Genomic DNA, 18,177 nt, shown 5'->3' with positions numbered 1-18,177 from the left:
GTGTAAGTGTGTGTGCGCGCGCGTGTGTATGTGTGTGTACTTGTGTGTGTGTGTGTGTGTGTGCGTGTGCGTGCGTGTGTATGTGAGTGTGCGTTTGTGTGTGAGTGTATGTGTGTGTGTGCGTGCGTGTGGCGTGCATGCACGTGAGAGTCTGTGTGTGTGTGTGTGTGTGTGTGTGTGTGTGTGAGGAAACCTGCGTATAAACATGTCAAATTTACCTATTTCTTTGTAGATTGAAAAGAAAGAAAACGATAAACAGCTTTAATCGATTTCCGACCTTTATCGGCACCACATCAGAGGTATCTACATCATTTGACCGACCCCGGATAAACAAGTAACCAATCCACTTATATATATATAAACACATCAAACCTAGTAGCTCCAAAGAACTGGAGTCGCTAACTTGCATAGCATGTGTAACACTTTGTTTGATATCAGGCATTTCTCTTAGTCTCACCTTGTAGTGGCAACATGTTTAACAAATCTTCGTTAGCAATGTAATTACTAAACACTATCTACTATAATAATACTCTTGTGTATTTCTCCTTTACAACATATGAATGAGGAAGGAAGGGATGATAGATGAATAAGGAAGGAAAGCGGTGATGGCAATGCTACGGTGAAAAAACAAATCAGTGTTTCAACTTTGTGTGAGTATATGCATGTGTGTATGTAAAAGGAAGGTATGTGAAGGAATGTGTGTGTGTGTGTGTGTGTGTGTGTGTATGTATGCAATGGTAGTGGGATGGTAAACATTCAACGCTGAAAAGAAAAATCAAACAGCGTTTCAACTCTGTGTGAGTATATGTGTGTATGTGGTGTGCGTGTACAAGGGCAGTATGTAAATGTTTGTATGGATTGATGTCATATCTCAAAATACAACCACTAGATAGCATTGAGAAGTAGTGTATTAATTTGAATTACCATCCATATTCTATTTTTTGTTCTTATTTGTATATAAAATACTACCATTAGCTGTCACTTTTGACGGCGCGAGGCCAGCTAGTTCAAATATAAATACACATTTGTGTTATGTCGATATCATCTACAGAGTGACAGAATCGTTAGCAAATCGGGAAAAAAGCTTAGTAGTAAGTCATCCGTCTTTATGTTCTGAATTCAAATTCCGCAGAGGTCGAATTCAGCTTTTCGTAGTCGATAAAATAAGTACCAGCTGAGCACTGAGGGCCGATGTGACCGGCTATAATCCCCTTCTCCTAAATCACTGGCTTTGGGCAAAAATGTGTTACCAATATTATCTGCTGAATCAGGGCGGCGACCTGGCAAAACCGTTAGCACGCCGGCAAAATGCTTAGCAGCATTTTGTCCGTCTTTACCTTCTAAGTTCAAATTCCGCCGAGGTACACTTTGCCTTTCATCTTTTCGTGGACGATAAAATAAACATTAGTTGATTTCTGGGGTCTTAGTAATCGACTAATCCCCTTCTCCTAAATTGCTGGTCTTGCGCCAAATTTTGAAACCATTATTATCTGCTGACTCGTCTATTTGCAACTAGAAATGTCTACTCGCTGAAATAGCGTTACATAGAATAAATATTTTAGTAATGTCATCAGAGGCAGTTGCAATCCTTTTAGTCACTGTTTTACTTCATAACTATGACTCACTTTTTGCATTTACTGTATCTGCTTTGTTTCTAAAATTTTCAAATATCGAGTTACTAGCTTCCAAAAAAGATTCACTCAACGTTCTACTATCTTCAAATTGTTTTTGTTTTGCGATTTTGTTTTTGTCTTTTTGTTCTTTTACCTTACAATTTTACTTTTATGCTTCGCAATTATATGCGATATCCGAAATACTCTGATAGAAGCAGCAAAAGTTGAAGAAATCAACGTTCTAAAAAAATAAATCCGTTGCTTTTGTGTGGCAAATTAAACACGTGCATTCCTCTTTAATCATTACGAACAAAGATTGTTCTTTCCATTTTTTGTTGAAACAGTATGTCTTTATCCTTTTAAGCTGTTGCTAATCCACCATTACGACTGTATACGACTGTATATTCCGAAAAAATATATAAGTTTCTAGAACTGAGTATTATATAATACTTGCGTTCTGGATTTGGAACATCTAATAGTAAACCAATTAATTTTGTTTAAAAAACAGGCTGACTAAAACATATTTTTAAAGATAGCTTTAACCATAGTAGTAAACTCAATAACGGATCGAATGCACAACTTGTAGTTTATTATTAGACTGGGCACTCCAGTCAACTGATCTAGAGAAACACACAGTGAAGAGCTGAAAAATTATGATGATGTAATCAATTGTTACATAAAATATTACACCATTATAAGACTCCAAATAGTAGTCAGCAATTATAATAATGTTTATTGTTGCTAAGTTGATATCTTGTTATTTGAAGTCGAATTACTTTAACAAACTAACTACAGCGTCTGATTACTGTAGAGATTAAAGGTAAGATATCTGAGTGACTTTCCCGATTCAATATAAGATATAACGAAAGCGGTGACCTGGTAAAATCGTTAGTACGACGGGCGAAATGCTTCGCGGTATTTCGTCTGTCTTTACGTTCTGAGTTCAAATTCCGCCGAGGTCGACTTTGCTTTTCATCCATTCGGGGATGAATTAAGTACCAGTTGCGCACTGGAGTCGATCTAATCGACTGCCCCCCCCCTCCCCAAAAATTTCGGGCCTTGTGCCTAGAGTAGAAAAGAATATAAGATATAACGAAGGCAGTGAGGTGGCAAAATCGTTAATATGCCGGGCGACAGCTTAGCAACATTTCCTCCGTCCTTACGTTATGAGTTCAAATTCAGCCGAGGTCGACTTCGCCTTTCAATCCTTTCGGCGTCGATAAAATAGGTGCCAGTTGAGCCCCGAAACTGCTGGCTTTGTGCCAAAATTTGAAACCAATAAGTTATAGCGTCTTGTCTATTGTGAGTCTCGAAATGATATACGCATACTATGAACAGGGAAATTACATCAGATAATTACGGCAATGGTGATACGGAAAGACCAGCGGCATGGAGAAAATAATTACATCATCAATAAGGACAGTGAGTTTATGGTTGATAGAAAAAGATACGTATCAGGAACTGAACAATCACATCATACAATATAAGTAGTAGGTTTATTGTTCACAAGGAAGGACCATTGAGATGGACTGGATAACCATATCAAATTCACTCGAATTGCAAATAGATTGATCGTTTTAAGAACATCGTCAATCATAAAAGAACAATTGATTTTGGTAGTTAATCAATAATCATTGTCCCCGAAGAAGTTTGTAGTGTCTTCACATCGCTGTTGTTAATTTCACTGTTGCTTTTACCTTGTTATTATAGTTGATGAGGATAATGGTGGTGGTGATGGTGGTGGTGGTGGTGGTGGTGGTGATGGTGGTGGTGGTGGTGGTGGTGCTGCTGCTGCTGCTGCTGCTGTTGCTGGTGTTGGTGCTAGTGCTGCTGCTGCTGCTGCTGCTGCTACTGGTGATGCTGGTACTGGTGGTGCTGATGCTGGTGGTGGTTGTGACAGTGGTCGTCGTGGTCGTCGACGTGTTTGCGGTCGTAGTATGGATGAATGATGATGAAGAGGAGTGGGAGAAGTAGAAGAGGGAAATGAGGAGGAGAAGGAAGAGGAGGGGAAATGAAGAGGAAGATAGCTCATTCTTATTCCCAACGAAGTCAGTATTCTCTTTTATACTTTTGGGATCGATAAAACAGATACGAATCAAGTACCATTCTCTGTCCCCAAAATTAGCGGCCTGTTGCCAGCCACAAGAAACTATATTTCTAATTATATTCCTCATTTTCCGTACCTAAAACAATAAAACCTTCACAGCTTCATTTACATTGATTAACCAATTATAAGGTACATAAAAGTTGCCACATTTTCACCTCAATTACTCGTAGTTATTTCATGGTTGCCAATAACAGGATTATAATTTCTGAAAAGTAAGGTTTAAAATCTGCCGATGGCATCCTACACCCATCTCTAAAATCGTCAAACATTCCCAGATGTTTCGCCTCAATGAAGGTAAGAAAAATGGTGATACATTATGCTTTTCATATTTTCGTAACGTACGAGATTCCATTTAATGACGAGGTAATTATCATATTGGTACTTAATAAATGAGAAATAATATTTCTTATTTTAATAACTAGCACAAATGTCCTCAGATATTCTATGTAAAACCACCTCATCTATTTTTCACATTTTAAACACTATATTGAGATTATTGAAATAGATTTGGCTGCTTGATTCTAGCAGGTCCGGCTGTGACGTAGTTGAAAACATAAGAATTCAATTGTAACTTCTATGAATTTGAATGCGGAGCACAAAAGAGAGAATGGTATGATTGATTAATATTACTATAAATAATAATTATTTGGACTCGTATACCTATCAGAAATAATATGATTGTACAAAAACTGAAAAAGTAAAATAACCTCAGTATTATTAGGCTCTGGAGAGATTCTAACACTCGACTTCCAGTTTACTAGACTGACGTTTTAACCAACTCAGTTACTGAGCCACAAGCGCCGCAGAACATAAATAATTCTTATGATACTTCAAACTACAATGAAACATGATAATGAATAGTAACGTTCGAACTATACTAATGTTAGTGACGTTTATCGGTGTTACACTTTCTCCAGTATTCTTACTGATATCAGTTTAACAAACATTCTCGCTACGACGTTTGTGTTACTCTTGAAATTACAAGACAGATATACGAGAGTAACTCTTGGTTCAATAACAGATGTAATGTCTTCTCTATTATGATTTATTGTCTCAGAGACTACATCGCTATCACTAATATGGACACCAACTACAGTAATGAACTAATGACGGAATATCTACTGGCCCCGTTAAAAACAGCAGCCAAATTTCGCTCGTATACAATCGTATTACGTAGTAAAGGAAAGAAGAGTTTGGATTATGCAATCCTAAATACACTGCATCTTAAATTGGAAGATGTATTTAAGGCTGGAATACTTCTGACCGTAAATTATCTCATCCGAATGAAGATCGACTTGGTCCATGGCTAACCATGAAAAATCGTAGAGTTCCAGTGGTTCGTTCAACGGAACAGCCTGCTCGGTAAATTAACATGAAAGTGGCTGAGTACTCCACAGATATGCATACCTTTAATGTAGTTCTCAGGGAGATTCAGTGTGACCCAGAAACTGACAAGACTGGTTCTTTGAAATACAAGTACTATTCACTTTTTGCCAGTTGACCGGACTGGAGCAACGTGAAATAAAATGTCTGGGTCAAGGTCCCAACGTACCACCGGGTCTTGAACTCACGACCTTACGATCCTGAGCCGATACCCTAACCATTAAGCCACGCGCCTTCAAAATCAGCGTGACACAGTGTGTACCAAAAATTGTATGTTTTCAGTTAATGGTACAATCCACCCAATGAATTTCTATAGAATACTGGTTCCCAAAGTGGGCGGTACCCCCCCCCCCCGGGCCGATGGAAAGATCCAGGGGGCGTTGAAGATCTAAAGGGGCTGAAGATCTAAAGGGGCTGAAGATCTGGGAGGGGGCGGTTGAAAAAAAATTAGGCGGTAATGGGGTGACCCAAACGGGAAAGACCACTGAGATAAGCAGGATAACCGTATCAAATTCATCTAACTGATTGACTGTTTTAAGAACATCATAAAAGAGCAATTAATTTTGGTTGTTAATTAATTTATCCGATGAGGTTTCTAGTGTGTGTTGTTACTATCGTTTACTTTACAGTTATTGATGGTAATGATGAGGAGGAGGAGGAGAAAGAGGATGTTGCCAACTGCAATGGAACATCATAATGAATAGTGATGTTCAAACTGCAACAATTTTAGTGATATTTTTCGCTTTTACATTTACTCAAAAGAAACCTCAAATGGCGATTGATTAATATTACTAGAAATATTCTTTTCTACTCTAGGTATAAGGCCCGAATTTTTTGGGGGGGAAGGGGCAGTCGATTAGATCGGCCCCAGTACGCAACTGGTGTTTAATTTATCAACCCCGAAAGGACAAAAGGCAAAGTCGACCTCGGCGGAATTTGAACTCAGAACGTAAAGACAGGCAAAATACCTCCAAGCGTTTCGCCCGGCATACTAACGATTTTGCCAGCTCGTCGCCTTATATTACTAAAAATATTATTTCAGTTCGAGTACCAAAGTTACATATCTTAAATGAAAAGGCGAACAAATAAGCATTATCCTGATACTAGGATCCAGAGTGATTCGAACATTCGACCTCCAGTTTACAAGACCGGCGCTCTAACCGACTGAGCTACGGAGTCACACGAGATGCATCTCCTAAATTATTCCTATGACGTCAATCACTACAATGTAACATGATAATGAATAGTGACGTTCAAATTGTACCAATTTTAGTACATTTACTCTAGTATTCTTATCGATATCAGTTTAACAAAACCCTCACTACAACGTGTGTTGCTCCTGAGATTAAAGAGCAGGCATATGGGTGAAACCTGGTCCAATATGATATAATGTCTTCTCTTTGGTAAGTTATTGTGTTAGATATTATAATATCAGCACCAACACTAACAGCAACATCAACTCTGACAACGAACTAATAATGGAATATCTACTTGTAACTAGATTTGCTATAAATAGCAGTCAAATCTCGCTGTAATCATATCATACTCTAACCATATCATCGGACTTATATTTACTAAATTATCTAAATAATTCTATAGCACATCAATCTATTCAACTTGTTATTGATAAATCCTTAAATAGTGAACATATTATTATAAAAAAATTATTGTGTTGGCAAGAAAGTAATTTCGTTTTTCGCAAATAGAGTTACGATTTTCTTGAGCGGCTTTTGTCAATGTTATAAGTTTTTTCCTTTTGACATTTGATAGCCGTTATTTTTAGCTTACTTTAGAAGCAATCATGATCCAAGCGTAATAAACCAGCACAGGCCACATCCAATGCTGAATTGCATAAAAAACGGTCATGCTGTTAATTTGGTGGGATTACAAATGTGTTGTGTATTTTGAGCTGCTTCCAAGGAACCAAACGATCGATTCAGATGTTTACTGTCAACAACTAAAACTGGAGAAAGCAATCAAAGAGAAATGGCCAGAATTGGCAAATCGTAAAGGAATCGTGTTCCACACACGTTTTTGCTAACTCGTGAAAAATTACTGGAACTTGGTTGGGAAGTGATGTCACATCCACCATATAGCCCTGACCGTGCCCATCAGATTACCATTTATTTCTAAGTTTGCAAAATTCTTTGAATGGTAAAAATTTCAATAATGATGATGACCTGAAATCGCACTTGCTTCAGATTTTGGCTGATAAGGACTAGAAGCGCGAAATCATGAAGTTGCCAGAAAGATGGCAAAAGGTCATCGAACAAAATGGAAAATATATAATTGATTAAAGTTCATTCTTTGTATAAAAAAAATTTTTTTATTTCACACGAAGAAACCGAAATTACTTTCTTGCCAACCAAATATTTTATAAATATAACATCAACATCACATAATATATGCAATTAAATCATTTGTATAACCTTAACGCAAACTCACATATATTGACTTCAAATATTTTGCACAAGGCCAGCAGTTTTGGGGGTACATCAGACACATGCATCACAACAATATCAGCGTGATGTGGTGCTCTCATATCAAGATAAACAGCGCATGACCTTGCAGGTGGGGCCCAGTTAGAATTTTCTTCAGGTCGAGTAGCCCAACCCGTTCGAAAGGTCCCTGAATAAGGATTGTTTAAGGATGTTGAACAAAACACCCATGTTTTCAATGCTGAATTATCCAAACCTCAAAGAATTCCTCGCAACACATGGCCATGATGCTCCCCCACTACTTCTGCTCGTGATCAGAGAAGCACATATCGTCAGACACTGAGGAACATGCTCAAGTGGTGAAGGTAAAACAACTGACAAGCAAATCTGTGGTATTGCGCAGAATATTTGCTGTAGCCCATCTTTTATACCAAGACAAAACAATGTACATTATAACACTTCCAATCAGTTAAGATCAAAGCCATGAGAGCCACTGCTTGGTACTGCATCAGGGCAATTATTATTATTATTATTATTATTATTATTATTATTATTATTATTATTATTATTATTATTTCTCTTTATCACAGGTTTTGTTGGAGCTCCTGGAGTCTTACATACGTAGAGGGCTTACTCCCTGCAGCCTACTGTACCATGCTATCCATTTTTTTCAGCTATCTAATACTTCCCTGATTATTCAGGTCGTGCCAAGGAGATTATTACAAACCTTTTGTAATAGTTCTACTGTCCACTCTATTCTCTAATTTCCTTAATATTCTCCTTGATGCCTGCTGTTCCGAATGACCCAACAATGATTGACACTGTCTTCACCTTCTTCATTTTCCATAGCCGGGCTATTTCGTACTTAAGAGTGTTGTATTTACCTATCTTTTCGCCTTCCTTCTTTACTATTCGTTGGTCAAAGGGCATGCAACATCAGCTATATAGCATATGTGGTGCACCTTGTCCATATTATTATTATTATTATTATTATTATTATTATTATTATTATTATTATTATTATTATTATTATTATTATTATTATTATTATTATTATTATTATTATTATTATTATTATGTCCTCATTGAAAGGCGACAAAGAAACAGAATCGTTACCATAGAGGATAAAATGCTTGGTGGCATTTCTTCTTGCTCTTTACGTTCTGAGATCAAATGCCACCAAGGTTGACTTTGCTGTCCATCCTACCGACGCCGATAAAATAATTTCCATTTAAGCACTAGGGTCGTTGTAATCGACTCCCCTTCCCTCTAAAAAAATATATTGTTGATCTTGTGCCGAAATTTAAAAGATTAATTATGTTCTCATTGTTTATGTAAACAATTACAATGTGTAATTGTTTCTAATTTAAGCTCAGGGACAGCCATTGCCAGGAAAATGTGACTAGTCAGCCCTTAGTACTGATCTCTATGAAATTGAAGGCCCTAGCTTGTAATGAATGAGAAAAAATACAAGGCATTGTCCAACGCTCTAATGGTTCTGTCAGTTCGCCGTTGTCTTAATTGCAATGAATAATGACGTAGAAACTGCAATCAAAAATTGTGATGACGTTTGTTTTTTGGGGGGGGTTTTGTAGTGATATCGTGTTATTTTCTCTCACGTATTTCTAGATGACATCACTTTAGCATACTAGAAAGTCTATTTACAGTAGAGATAACAGCACAGGCATGTGAGTGAAACTCCTACGATGTTTACTATTACTGTGCACTACGCTAATTGGGTTTTGGTGTATACAGTTCAGTTGGTGACATGCTGACCTTGTATGATATAATTTGTACCCACACCTATTGGCGTATATGCATGTATATGGTTGATATATTTGTAGACAATTCAAGTGTGGTGTAAAAAATAAAATATCAAAAATAGCATTCATTATCAAGCAGGGTGTAGTTCTGATTTATGGACCTCTGGGTTAAGGGTCCAACATGCTTCCATTGTGCCACTCTGCACAACAAACCTTTAAGCAAATATATAATGTTTTTTTCTTTTCTTTATTCTCTGTCCTTGGTTACATTATTTCTATTCAGAGCCGGATTAAGAGCCACAGAGATCCTAAATACGTAAAAGATTTTGGTGCCCCAATATACATTTAATTCAAAAGATAAAATTAATAAAGTATAACATAAATTTTCAGTTTTCAAAATGAAACAAAATTAATAATACGATCGAAAATAATGTTTATTTTCGTATATTTCCTCTTTATCTATATTTGAAAAGTTTTCTCTTACAGTTTTTTTTATTGCAGTCTTTGATCAGATTCTTGAAATTAATCTTACGTAACACATCTGCTTATGTACTTAGTACAGATAAGGCACCCTGTATATTTTTAGCAAGTCTAAAGTGATTTCTTTTGTGCCGTAAGTCATTTACCATTTCTGTGGTACCACACTTCCCTTAATGCCATAAGCATGTACTTATTTTTCTTAATGGTTAATCGAGCACCTTTTCCAACCCATCAACCACTATATATTATTCATTTCAGTGCATAGGACTACTTCAAATATACGAAATACAGTATAACTACACAATACATGCTGTAATACTAGGATGTTAATTTACTTAGTGAAAGGCAACATTTAACTCCATCGATGCTCCGAGGGTCACATTTGACAAACAGCATGCATAAATCTATGCATTGGAATTTTTCTGGACGTCTCTTCATTTGCTACTTGCAGGTCAGCCACAAGCAAATCAATTCTATAAATGTTTTCCCAGTGCAGCATAGCCAGCGAGCCTGCTAATTCACTAACTTTAGAAACATGTAAGTAAAACTCTTCGTTTATTGTTCAAGATATAATATTCTCTCTACAGTAATTGCAATTTAATGTGAAGATCCCGTGCCATGAACTACGCGATCACATCAACAAATAAGAACAGCGGGTTTATGACTGAGAGATTCGAAGACTTGAGTTCCAGTTTGCTAGTCTTACGCTCTAAACCGAGACACTAACCGTTTAACTATTTCTTCTATGTCAACCCACAAAATCGGGATAACTGCAGCCCGTTTGAGAAATGAGCCCCGTAAGTTAGGTTGGTTGCTAAGCGAGTATCACTAGCCATTCTCTGCGGCAACGTCTTAGTAATCATGTCCACAAGGAACGGCTGAACACGCCATTTGGTCTGCAGTGTACAACCTGTCATCCCGTCCCCCATCTTCTGCTTCTTAATTCCCCCATTTTTTTTCTTTTTCTTTGTTTCTTTGGTGAAGTAGTTCAGGGGTTCTTTTTTTTTTTTCTCGATTTGATCTTTTGTACTTTTAATGCATTTTCCCTCTTCCTGTAAAAAAGAATGTTGCTAAATAAAAATCTATTTCATATCTGGAAAAATAACTGAAAAATGTTTACAATTATGTCGTAAAATGATATTGGCTTCAAATTTTTGGCACAATGCCAACAATTTTAGTGGAAGCGTTAAGTCGCTTACATCAACCCCAGTAGTCAACTGGTATTTATTTTATCAACCCGAAAGGCAAAGTCGACCTCGGCTGAATTTGAATTCAGAACATGAAGACAGAAGAAATGCGGCAAAGCATTTCGCCTGCGGCAAAGCATTTCGCCCGGTGTGCTAACGATTCTGCCAGCTCGCCGTCTTAATGAGGTAAAATCATATTACTCTCTCTTATATGATATAAAATAATGAGGCTCAGTCATAAAGAATTATTGTTGTTACGGTGACACTTCGTTGCATTTACTCAAATATGCTATCAGTTTCATAAACACTTTCATTATAACATCTGTTTACTTACCGTAGAGATTTCAGGAGAAACACTTCAGGGAAACTGCTGATTCAAGGTTCATAAGACAATAATCTCTTTATGGATGATCACAGCCGGAATACCCTTCAATATAGTTCTTTTCGATGCTCACATGATTCTAAACAATGTCAACTTTTCCTTCGATGTATTTATGTCCTGATAGTGTCAGATATATTGCTTTCAAATTTTGGCACAAGACCAGCCATTTCGAAAGAAAGAGCAAGTTGATTACATTGACTCAAGTGCTCAACAGGTACTTATTTTATCGACTCGAAAGGATGAAAGACCTCGGCGGAGTTTGACCTCAGAACGTAAAGACAAACGAAATGCCGCTAAGCATTTTGCTTGGAGTGCTAACGATTCTACTAGGTCATCGTCTTAAATTGTGTTAGATATATTGCAATACAATCATCATTAACATCTGTAGCAACATCATTAATGAAGAAGTTTTGGCTTCTATTTTTAGAAACCAAAACTTAATCAAATCACATCCTGCTATTTAAAAAGATATATAATTCTAGATAAACAGTGTCTGAATTTTCGAAGGGGTTACGATGGCGGGAATACATCTGACCATAAGTCTTCTCAAGTAGACCGACAGATATCTATCTGTCTTTCAGGCTCTCTTTCTGTCTTTATCTATCTATTTAACTATCTGTATATGTATCTATTACACTGATCAACAAAATAAAACTTATTTTCTGGCATAAAATCTTAGAACTGTTGTAGACTAATTTTCGGGTGCTGATTACAAAACTGACCCCAGGTTTGCTCTATCACATCACATTTTTGTGCCATCGGTATATACCTTTATTTAGCTGGAGCATACCAAAAGTTAACTTTACACCACTATTTGTGGGAATTTTAACTGGACTGTCATGCTAATTTTGAATATGTTCGAGCTGAGTTTTGCTTTAAAGACCTTCCCCTTCTTTTCAGGTGTGAACTGAACCATTGTGACCTAGTTATGGATGCAACATTAAAAAAAAAGACGTGCTGTAATGATCCCGATATCTTCTGTCACGTCTGTGGAATCGTCACTCCACAGGCTCAAAGGCGCAAGATTAATAACTTTGTCAAGAAGGTGTGCCGTGCTTACTTTAAAGTAACACTTAGAGACCAGGACAAAACCTGGGCTCCCCACAAAGTTTGCAAAACTTCTGTTGAAACCTGGTATAATGAAACAATTCATCAAAACTCTTGATCACAGTGGAGACTCCTTCAGATATATCTAAGTACAACCTTTTCAAGTCTCAGTGACAAGAAGAAGGCAAGAACATTTGATGGACCTCAAATAAGAACACTCCTCAGAGATCCACATTTTGTTACAACCATGAGTGCGGCGGAGGCTAGGGCTTCAAATGCCTTCTCTGATGTGGTGCGGAATTTCCTTGGGGACAGGAAAGCTGACAACTATCAAGAGATAGCGAAGGAGCACTTGAATGTAGAGTGAACATTAAATTGCACTACTTGCACAGTCACTTGGGTGAGTCTCCAGAGAACCTGGTTAACGTTTGCGAAGAACAAGGTGAACATTTTCATCAAGATGTAAAAGTAATGGACGAACGCTACCAAGACTGATGGGACTCAAGCAAGAGAGCAGACTACTGTTGGAACTTCATGGGAGATATTTCAGAAGCTGTCCACAAGAGATCGTTAAAAAAAGAGGAAGTTCTTGCAGTAATACGATGATCAGAATGAATGATCACTATGAATAGAGATTTTGTATTGATATTTTGTTATAACCAAGCATAATTCTTACATGCTAATGTCCATTTACTCCCACAACTTTGTGTTTTGGTCTATTTGATTAAAAAAAAAAGACATATTGTCTAATAAAAATTGCATCTACGTATGTTTAATTCTCCCTTTATGAGCATTAAATAGCTGTTTCTAGCAAAACTAAAAGATTTTATATCTCAAAAATCTAATGCGATAGTTAAAATCTGATGCCAGATTTAGATTTAGCATCGCAAATTTAGCTAAAAAAATTTATAAACCTTGTAACAGAAAAAATGCGTTGACTAGTGTTATCAATTCATATATCTGGTAATTTAACCAGTAATCTGTCGGTTTGTCTGTATATCTACCTATTAATCTATCTATCTATTAACTACTTTTCTTTCTGTCTACCTGTCTATCTAACCCACTATCAGTGTAACTATTTAACTATCTTTTTATCTATTTATCCATCTATCCATCTATCTATCTATCTATCTATTTATCTCTCTATTTATTTATTTATTTATCTGTGTGTGTGTGTGTGTGTGTGTGTGTGTGTGTGTCTATTTATCTATATTTCTATTTATATTATATAAAGCAGGTCAACGGGAAGAATGTAGTCCAAACACTGCGAAAGTGTCATTAAACATAAATGCGTAAACAGACAATAAAAACAGTAGATTAATTGCGAATGGAGAAGGACGTGAGGCATAAACTATAAATTAGATTAAACAATAACACAAATGGGTTCATGAATGATAAGGACAAATGAGGCCGAAAAAATGGCTAAACATAATAAACAGTAAGAGAAATTAGGACAGTGTTGATAGTGAAGTACCGCCTGTTGTGAACTGAATAATCGCATCAAACAATAAGAGCAGTGAGTTTATTATTGATAAAGTATTGTAAGCATTTATGGAAGATAGGGAAGGACTGATACGTTGAACTGAATAACTGCATCAAATAATGAGGATCGGTGTATGTTATATATGGTAGAAAAAAAAAGTACAAGCGTCGTGAACGGGTTTTAAAGAAATTTTATCAATTGAATAACGGTGGTTTTATGACTGAAACGTAAGGATATTGGATGGGATTGCCTATGTTAAGTCCACTGCAATGAACGAAGGCGTCAGCATGTTGTCTCCACTAAACACGGTTTGATGTGGCGGCCGTGACCTTCAAGATCATACTGGTTGGATGAGCCTACTCTACCACACTAGCTCGACATAACTTGGCAGAGGGGTGGAGCTTTTGTTTTGTTTTTTTGTTTTTTTCCTTTTTATACTCTTACCCAGAAGTAGTTAATTCGATTACAACAACCCCAGTGCTCAACTGGTACTCATTTTATCAACTCCGAAAGGATAAAAGGCAAAGAAGGCCTGGACAGAATTTGAACTCAGAACATAAGGATGGATGAAATACCGCTAAGCATTTCGCCCAACATGCTAACAATTCTGCGCCGCCATGCCACTGGATAATTACATGAAAGAGTTAGAGGCTTTTTGGTTGAAGGAGAAAGACTAGTACCATGAAGTGGATAATCACAACAAAGAATATGAGTGATGGATTTAAAGATGATAGGGAACGACGATTGCTCTAAAGGGATTACTCACATAAAACAATATGAACGACGGCCCTTTGGTTGAGAACGTTCTTTCTTCGGCAAGTTATCGTGTTTGCTAGATAACGTTGAAGAGAACTTCCTCTCATTCTTTCCACCAACCCCTGAAGTTCTTTAGTCTTGGATAACTTAGTCTTGGATTCCCGACAAATATAAAATACAGGGTGGACATGATTGAAATGCTTTTGGTAAGCGGCTTCCTCTAAGTAAATAGAGAAAAATAGTATTAGCGTGATGTATTAGGCCTCACAAACATTCGAACACTCGTCTCCAAGTTCGAAAGTAATCATCTTATCGAATCCGAAAATATGAAAGACAAAATATACACCGAAGGGATTTGAACTCAAAACAGAGGGACATAACAAACATGGACAGACTAGCTATGGTGAGGTTGAGAAACGATCGTAGTCACACGGATATCAGCTGGTGAAATCAATATATTCGTCTCAAACCTCCTCTCTTTCTTTATGTTATATACACTGCTAATGAAATAATCATTAATAAATTGAATTTACTGGATTCCAATTGAATTGGACTCTACATTACACCCCTTTGTTGTGGTTTATTATATGGTTATTTGCCTGGTCCACTAAAGGAGCTTTTTGTGAGGACCACTGGATAAATTCATATAGTGTGCATTAATTATATATAAATAGGTAAAAATTGGTCTTCATTCATCCGATGTCTGTAACTAAAGTAACTTATTTAGTCCAGTAATAGTCCGGTTTAATCTACAATATCATCCTCTCAAATAAAGATATCTCTCTTATTAAAACAAAATGTAGTCAGAGAGAGATCCAGACTGTTTCGACAGCTTGATCTCCAGTTTACTTAACTGGCAAGCTAAACAGCTAAGGCCACGAACGGACATCCTACAGTGCAGTTAAGTTATTAAGATGTGATAATGAATAAGGATGTTAAAATTGTAGCTAACAATTATAATGTCCTCCATTGTTGTTATAGTAATATCTTATCTTGTTTTGTTTTTTTTACTCAAGTATTCTTATTGATCAACGTAGAGAAATATAGGTATATCAAATATCATATGACATAAATACTTGATTTATTAAACGTAAAGTCAGAACGTAAAGTCAGACGAAATACTGCTAAGCATTTCGACCGGCGTGCTAACGTTTCTTATTTCTTTATTGGTCACAAGGGGCTAAACATAGAGGGGACAAACAAGACAAACAGATTAAGTCGATTTCATCGACCCAGTGCGTAACTGGTACTTATTTAATCCACCCCGAAAGGATAAGAGGCTAAGTCGACCTCGGCGGAATTTGAACTCAGAACATAGCTGCAGACGAAATACCGCTAAGCATTTCGCCCGGCGTGCTAACGTTTCTACCAGCTCGCCGCCTTCCTCTAGAGGCTATATCATAAATACCAAATGGTAATTAAAACCAGCACAACTTGAGAATGGGAGATAATCTCAAGATTGAAAAATTCTTCAAAGTGGACATGTTAAGGAAAAAGTCAACATACATTTTTTGATTTATTATAATTAACTCCAATAATCACTGCCACTATAACGTCTGCTTAATTGCTGTAGAGATTACAAGAGATTCAGTGGGAGAAACTTCAATCTCTTTCCTTCGTCCTATTAACATGACTCAACGATAGAGCTCGTATGTAGTGTGGTCGCTCAGCCGGATTGGTATAGGAGTCTGTTTCAAATTACAGCCCATCAGTCGTAGGAATGATACACTTGAAAATGTAGTGTCGGGTTCCCTGCAAATATGCAAAAATAAAAAAAGAGAGAGAATGGTCATGGTTGGAACAACGACCAACAAGAAATAACATCGAAATCTACCGTCATAAAAAAGATGAGAGATATTGAATATAATCCTTCACATATAAATATATGGGGTGGACAAAAGGCAACATCCTTCATTGTAGATAGCTCTACTGAATTTGCATTAATGATAAACATCATCTTCATTATTATCATCTACTGCAAAGGAAAAAGGAACAAGTAAGACAGGTGTTGTTTCAAGGGCGAAAGCATACATATAGAAGTTGTTACATCGATTCGTTGATATTACTGCAAATATTAATTATTTTGAAATGTATACCTATCAGAAATAGTATAATTGTACCAAAGCTGGAAAAGCAAAAAAAGAGAAGATACGTACTATTAGGCTCCGGAGAGATTCGAACACTCGACCTCCAGTTTACTAGACTGGCGCTCTAACCATCTGAGCTACGGAGCCAGATGCGTTCCTGATTCCAAATTAGTATCTTTTCTGTTGTTATCACAGTTTCTTTTTAAATTTTGTTCCAATTGTTTTCAAATTTGGTGTACCGATTTAGTTTTGTATGCTAATTATGAAAATGGAATTCATTTTTGTCATGAATTATTAACATGATTGACAGGTGACGGTCTCAGTTAGAGCATGCGTGGGCTAAGATTACGCGCCCTCCATTGTCAGTTAAAGTTTAGACAGTGTCACGTGACAACTTGCTGGGGCAACTTGCTGGAGCCTAGCAGCGGGAAGTTTAGACAGTATCATGTGACAACTTGCTGGGGCTGCCTACTGGACCCTAGCAGCGGGAAATTTAGACAGTGTCACGTGACAACTTGCTGGGGCAGCCTGCTGGAGCCTAGCAGCAGGTATAAAAAGGGGAATTTGACAAGACAATCAGTCGGACGCTGACACTCGTTGATGCTGCATCGAAGAAGCCAGGGAATAGAAGAAAGAAGACATGCGCCCAACACCAGAGCTGAAGACACTTCCGAAAGGGGGCGGGGCCCCGCCACGTCAAAACGGTAGAGAAGTAGGGGCCGAAACCGGACGTGGTTCCTCCTGATGATGTCTTGAGCTAACTGGATCCTATAAAGGAGCTGTTGTGGTAGCAGACCACGAAACATGGTTGAAATTCTTTCCTAAGTTTACAAATTTTGGGTAATTTTAACGGCCGTCTTAGAATCGAATATTATTGAACGTTATCCAGAACTTACAAAGGACGAGACAGTCCCAGATGGAACATCTTTGATCAAAGATCTGCTTAATCAGTGTCAACTTAATACTAAACAACATTAGTATCATCAACTAAAAAAACGAGAGTGATGTGGGAGGAAAAACCTGTTCTTAGAAAAAGATGTGATATTCTCTTACTGGTGAATACGTGAGATATCACATCACTGTCAACATCAGCACCTACAAAGCCACCGAAATGATGAAGGATCCACAACATGTTATCTTGATATGGTGGAAACAGCATCTGAATTTGTCTTAAATCATATCCTATTGTCTGAAACAAAGAACAACAAATCAGATATTGTAGTCGTATATACAACTTGGGGAATACCACGGAGAGTTCAAGACTCGTTTACTTTTGATCGTGTGTCTTCTAGATCAGATTCGATTAAAGCCATGGTCAATAGAGAACTATGTCAAAAACTATGTAATCATAAATGAACAATAAGTGAAGTGGATTTACTGATAACAAGGCGGAACGAGATCTATAAAATGGATAATAAAATCAAATTTTCTCAAATCATAATGAGTGAATG

The 18,177-nt window shown here is 37.1% G+C and overlaps 1 long non-coding RNA gene and 1 other non-coding gene across 2 annotated transcripts; one reads left to right on the top strand and one right to left on the bottom strand.

Moving 5' to 3' along the window:
* Nucleotides 1–6,413: 6,413 nt before the first annotated feature.
* Nucleotides 6,414–13,198, top strand: LOC149137767 (uncharacterized). Its single transcript, XR_016239239.1, has 3 exons — nt 6,414–6,506; nt 10,236–10,321; nt 12,254–13,198. It is a non-coding gene; the product is annotated as an uncharacterized LOC149137767 (long non-coding RNA).
* A 3,601-nt stretch (nt 13,199–16,799) lies between these two features.
* Trnat-agu (transfer RNA threonine (anticodon AGU)) lies at nt 16,800–16,873 on the bottom strand. Its single transcript has one exon. It is a non-coding gene; the product is annotated as a tRNA-Thr (tRNA).
* Nucleotides 16,874–18,177: the final 1,304 nt, after the last annotated feature.

The sequence above is a fragment of the Octopus bimaculoides genome, chromosome 1 (assembly GCF_046866305.1).
Source record: "Octopus bimaculoides isolate indiv1 chromosome 1, ASM4686630v1, whole genome shotgun sequence".
NCBI classification, from domain to species: Eukaryota; Metazoa; Mollusca; class Cephalopoda; order Octopoda; family Octopodidae; genus Octopus; species Octopus bimaculoides.
This window is presented reverse-complemented; position numbering and strand designations above follow the sequence as displayed.